Source organism: Sciurus vulgaris (genome assembly GCF_902686455.1).
Source record: "Sciurus vulgaris genome assembly, chromosome: 12".
In the NCBI taxonomy this organism is placed as follows: Eukaryota; Metazoa; Chordata; class Mammalia; order Rodentia; family Sciuridae; genus Sciurus; species Sciurus vulgaris.
The window spans coordinates 88,704,952-88,711,239 of NC_136473.1; the positions used below are offsets into that span (position 1 = coordinate 88,704,952).

The 6,288-nt window shown below is 34.9% G+C and overlaps 1 pseudogene across 1 annotated transcript; it reads left to right on the top strand.

Annotated features, from left to right (window-relative positions):
* The first annotated feature begins 4,958 nt into the window (after nt 1–4,958).
* On the top strand, nt 4,959–6,034 carry LOC306641116 (pyruvate dehydrogenase E1 component subunit beta, mitochondrial-like; annotated as a pseudogene). Its single transcript has one exon. The product of its transcript is annotated as a pyruvate dehydrogenase E1 component subunit beta, mitochondrial-like (transcript).
* Nucleotides 6,035–6,288: the final 254 nt, after the last annotated feature.

Consider the following 6,288-nt stretch of genomic DNA (forward strand, 5'->3'; position numbering starts at 1 on the left):
TACATGTGTGGAAGTCCTGAGGTGCTTTAAAGATTTGTCTAAGTTTTCAAAATCAAGCCGTTGATTTGCAGCTGGGAAGGCTCTGTACAAACCAGGAGGATCTAGCTCAGCTCTCGTGCCCACCATTTAAGCCCACAAAAAAGTCAGTGGGTCAAAGTAGATCCATTCTGCGGCTGAGGCTACGCAGGATACTAGTCATTTGGGGATGCATGATACCATTAAAATTCAATTAAAATAAGCTTATTATTCCTTATTTCTCTATGCGATGATTTTCTTCCAATCATTCTATTAGAGATGAAAACAATCTCAGTTTCTTTCTAGAAAGAGATTGTAATTATCTGAGTTTAGTACATGGATCTTTGGATTCTGAGCACTTTCATAATTACAAAACACTATGAATCAGTTAGCTTATCCTACTTATTGTAAGTTCTGTATGGAAGCAGTAGTTCATGTACTCACACTTTTGAAGTTCACTCATTCTTTATTTCTATTTTAAACAAACTGAAGGCTATCTGTGGACATAAAAATTCCAAATAGTAATCTTGCTTAAGTGATCTGAAGATATGAAGTTAGCTAAATGGACCATAAGAACAAAAATCAGTCATTCTGTAAGAACAGGTAAAGCAAACCAATTTATAGGTTTAAAACTTTTACTCATGTTCTCATAAACTACTACTCTACTTCTATCTATGCCTTCGCAGTCTCTTTAAAAGTGGCTATTATATTCTCTTATTTTGTGAAATATCTGAAAATATCACTATTGACTACACTTTGACTGGATTTCAATTCTCTATCTCCATTCCAATTATAATTGTATCATAATTGAATATTACCAAATTCTTTAGACATAAGTAACCAATATTTTATGTTGGGATAAGTATGCAACTTTCTAAAATTAACATTAAAATTTAATTTTATTCATATTTGTGTGCCAAGAATCACATCTACTGTTTCATCTTTTCTCACTCCCTATTGTATGGATGAGAACACACACTATAATTTAAAGGAAATGGTGATTATTATCTGGAGTCCTTAGGGTCCAATAGTATTTAATAGCACCCTTTTAAGCTTTTCATGGCTATGTCAGCCTTAGGTTTATAAAAAGAAAATATAGTAATCTACATTATCACTCCCCTGAATAGATATAAAGAGGAGACCCTTCACTTTAGGGACCAGTTAAATAAAGCTTAAATCAAACCAACTGGCTTCAGTATCCCCAGAACATTTTGTCTATTCATATTCAGAATCAGTTAGGGACCGTCCAAATGTCAGTGGACATTATAAGGTTATCTCAACTATTTTTTTTTTATTTAATTGGGGATCAGATCAAGGACATGAAGCTATCCTTGTGCCACATTACCAAATAAAAAGAAAAAGAAAAACTAAATAGGAAAATTTTACATTTTTCATAATTCCTTTAACAATTATATGGCATGATGAATAATGCCTACAGAAATTATGAATAGTTATTTCAAAAATGGGAGAAATAATAAAAGAAAACATTCGGGAGAGAACTCAAACTTCTTTGTCTTCACTACTAAGATAGTATTATTATTACATTTTATTTTCTTTCAGTTTGTTTCTGTACAAATTTTAAATTAATGTAATCTCACTCACCCCTCCCCATATGTGTGTATTTGTATGTGTGTGTGTGTGTGTGTGTGTGTGTGTGTGTGTTTTATATATAATACAACATAAAAATAGAAGGAAAAGGTAGGGTTGTTGTTTTTTTTTTTTTTAATTATTGTTGTGGCTGTTGTTTTTAACCAGAACTTTAACTTGGAGGTACTTAACCACTGAGCAACATTCCTAGCCATTTTTTTTAATATATTTTATTTTGAGTCCAGGTCTTACTAAATTGCTGAGACTGGTTTTGAACTCACCGTCCTCCTGACTCAGCCTCCCAAGTCACTGAGATTACAGGTGTGTAGCACAATGCCCAGCAAAAACTTAGCTATTTTACCTTCTTAAATTCATATAACACTAGAGCAATGCATTTGAAGAACTAGGAAGATGAGTTTACAGACATTTTTTTCTTTTTCATGTTAAATTATTTTTACTAATCCCTTTTAATTTAATAGGTATATTTTTCAGGAAACAACTGTGCCCTATATACATGTTTGTGAAAGCATCAGATTCAGGCCAAGATATTTTACTCTGATAGTAACCAGGAACAATAAATCAAAAACCCCAGTATTAATAAATGAATCTCTATGGTCCCTAATAAAAGGCAACCAAAGCAGCTGACGAGGAAATAATCCATATTCCTAACAATAAAATCGATTAAATTACAAAATGTTTGCCAATGGTGGCCTACGCCTGTAATTCCAGCAGCTTGGGAGGCAGAGGCTGAGGTAGGAGGATCGTGAATTCAAAGCCAGTCTCGGAAAAAGTGAGTTGTTAAGCAACTCAGTGAGACCCTGTCTGTAAATAAAATACAAAATAGGGCTGGGAATGTGGCTCAGTGGTCATGTATCCTTCTACAATATAAAATAGTTGTCCATGTTGTTATTTTTAGTTCTTATTTATTGTAGTTACTATTTTGTGTTCTCTTCATGATAGAAATGTATATATTGGACTACTAAATGTTTTGAATTTTTCCTAACCATCTGCCTCTGATCCTTTTATTGTGAATGGAAACTAGAGATTATCTGAACATCAGCTCAGAAGCACAGTGGGTGAATATTAATTTTAGATGCTTTAATTTTTTTGTATTCAGACAAATCATTTAAGAAGTTCTCATGTTCCTTCACCTCATGCTCCCCACTTCTGGAACAGAGGTAACATCTTTCTCCAGAAGTTATTTTCTGAGATTTATGTTACCCTTTTGCATACAAAGAAAGAGGTACATTATTTCTTCCCTACTTCCTAGTGGTGTTGGTCTCGAGATAAGCGTGAGGAATATCAAATTGTGAAAAGTCTAATGAAAATGAGACTAGATCTTTTTACATCATCCTGCAGGTGATCAATCATTTAAAATTTTTCATATGACAAATCCTAAGCATCAAGTAGACTTTGCAATATATATTTGACACCAGTAAAATAGTCTAACTTGTCTCCTGCTCACTCATGCTCTCCCTCCCTGTCCCCCACACTCTCTCACACACACTTTCATTTTTCTTATACCTCATCATCTATAAAAATAGGTGCTAAAAATATTGGGGAAAACCAATTCATATGCAGGAAAACTGCCATTCATCTAAAATTATCCAGTTACATTTATTGATTAAGAAATGATTGTTGGATTTCACTTTCACAATAGTCATACATTTATCATTTTTTGTGTAATGACATAAAATAATTTTAGTCATTGTTAAATAAAATGCTCTTTCTGATCATACAATAGTGACAAAACTAATTAATGTTGATATTCAGTTGGCTGAAATAAAGCCTAATGTTTAAATCATGAGAATGTGAAGGCACTATAGAACTGATGGATGGTAGGCACATTGTTTTAAATAAACTATCACTAAAATTAGGAAAATAATGCTTCATTCTATTTACTAGTTATCTCAGTGCACTATGGAATGTCTTCTGATGTCCACTATAATTAACTAGTTTGTTTTATGTTATTGAATGAATTTTGGTTAGTGTTAAGAATACTATAAATTTGATCATCCTTTATAGTTCCTTAATGTACTAAATTTCTAGAATTTACAGATAAAATGCAAAGGATGAAGATACATGGACAACACCAGAATTAAACTGGCAAGTACGCAGTATCTTAGAAGAATCAGAGAGGGTCCTACTGAAGAACCCTGCACTCAAATCTCATGCAGGACAGTCCTGCTGCAGAAGTTAAAGTGCCCACAAGGAAACCTCACTATGAGACGTGAGACTCAGACTCTGGAACACTGGTAACATCTGTCTCCAGAGAGGAGACCCCTGCCTCACAGTTAGGGTATGGAGCAGAATACTTGAGACTACCAGTTCTGACTCGCAGGTCTACCTACAGTTCTTCCAAGACATTTGTAGTCCCTCTTCAATTCTTAGCAAAAATAGACCAAACTGCAACTAGTGGAAGTGCTTGGCTGGTTTTCTTTTTCTTTTCTAAGTAGGATATATAAATATATCAGGAAGAAACTTCACAGATAACTCTGAAAAAAACATAAACTAAAGCTGACTAAATATCTTTGCAAAAAATAATAAAAATGTAAAAGGATATGCACATGAGTAAGAAATAGTAAAATATGAAGATAGAATTGAGTATTCTGAGGATAATAGAATTTTATCATATCATTAAAGCATGAATAGGCAACAGTGAAAAAGTCAATTAGAGATCATTATATCAATGTGATAATATACTATATAATATATAATACCATAATTAATTTCAGTGTATATATTTATATACATTTGCCATATATATGTACATATATAGAGATATGTTTGTTAATGATTATAATGAACAATGCTGCAGAGCAAATTATTAAGCTTAAAATAAGAATGAAGAAGTAATGAGATGGAAAGATAAGAAAATCTATAGAACTATGGAAGTACAGTTGCAAGATTTATGTGACCAGTATTTCAGAGTAACGAAAAAAGAGAATGTCCATATAGACATTTAAAATGAATCAAGAGCACTGAAAATTGATGCAGCTTTTCCAGATTGAAGATGAATAGAAACAGACATCAAGTGACTACAAAGTGAGCTAAACAGATTATTTTTAAGTAACAAAAGCATAAGAGTAAAATCCTTTTCAAAACCAAGTAAGTTAGAATTAAAGCTTTAAAATGCTGACACTGATTTAAAAAAAAAAAAAAAAAAAAAAAAACACCCAAATTCGGGAGAGAAACTGATATAAATAATAACAGGAAAAAAAATGATAGATATCAAAGGCCTCATTTGGTCACAGGATGCAAAATAAATCACCATAGTCAAACTTTGGTTAAAAATTAAACAAAAAACATGGTGAAAATGGCCTCTGGATAGGGGCTGGTGAGGAGCTGGGTTCAGCAGGTCTCTGGGCTGCTGAGGAGGTGCTTTTACCTGACTGTGCCCACAGTGCTGTGGATGACAATTCACGATGCTATGAATCAAGGTATGAATGGGGAACTGGAAAGAGATGAGAAGGTATTTCTGCTTGGGAAAGAAGTTGTCCAGTATGAGGGGGCATGCAAGGTTAGCCGAGGTCTGTGGGAGAAACAGGGAGACAAGAGGATTATAGATACTCCCATATCTGAGATGGGCTTTGCTGGAATTGCTGTTGGTGCAGCTATAGCTGGGTTTGGATCCATTTGTGAATATATGATGTTCGGTTTCTCCATGCAAGCCACTGACCAGTTTATAAATTCAGCTGCCAAGATCTACTACATGTTCAGGGGCCTCCAGCCTGTGCCCACAGTCTTCAGGGGTCAGTCATGCCTCAGCAGGTGTAGCTGCCCAGTGCTCACAGTGCTTTGCCATGTGTGACTGGCACTGCCCAGGCTTAAAGGAGGTCAGCCCCTGGAAATCAGAAAATGTAAAAGAACAGGTCAAATCAGGAGTTGGAGATAACAATCCATTGGTGGTCCTAGAGAATGAATTATGTGTGGAGTTCCTTTTGAATTTCCTGCAGAAGCCCAATCAAAAGATTTTCTGGTTCCTATTGGAAAAATCAAAGTTGAAAGGCAAGGGACACATATAATGGTGGTTTCCCACTCAAAACCTGTGGACCACTGCTTAGAAACTGCAACGCTCTAAAGAGGGAATTGAATGCTAGGTAATAAATATGCATGCCATCAGATCAATGGACATTGACACCATAGAAGCCACTGTCATGAAGACAAATCATCTTATAATGGTGGAGGGAGGCTGGCCACAATTTGGAGTAGGAACTGAAATTTGTGCCAGGATCATGGAAGGCCCTGCATTCAATTTCCTGGATGTTCCTGCTCTCACTGGTACTGAAGTCCCTCTGTATGCCTTATGCAAAGATTCTAGAAGACAACTCTGTACCTCAGGTCAAGGATATCATATTTGCAATGAAGAAAATATTAAATATCTAGTTTAGACTTGAATATCAGGTCATTGGAATTTACTTAAAATACATGCTGGGACTTCACCTGGATGTACTGCAAGACCTTACTATTCATAAAGTTATCTCTAAGGCAACACAGGTGTTTTTGTACTGGTGGGATGTTTAAATGTGTCTGAGTGGGAAAGTCTCCAGTCTCCTGCCCTAGACTCTATGCTTTCATTGTCTGTTACAGCTGCCCTATTCTTTGAATAAATTAATGTAAAATTTTACCTCTTTTGCTGGAAGGACAAGATATGAATGTGGCATAGTACTGAAGAAAGTTATAGCC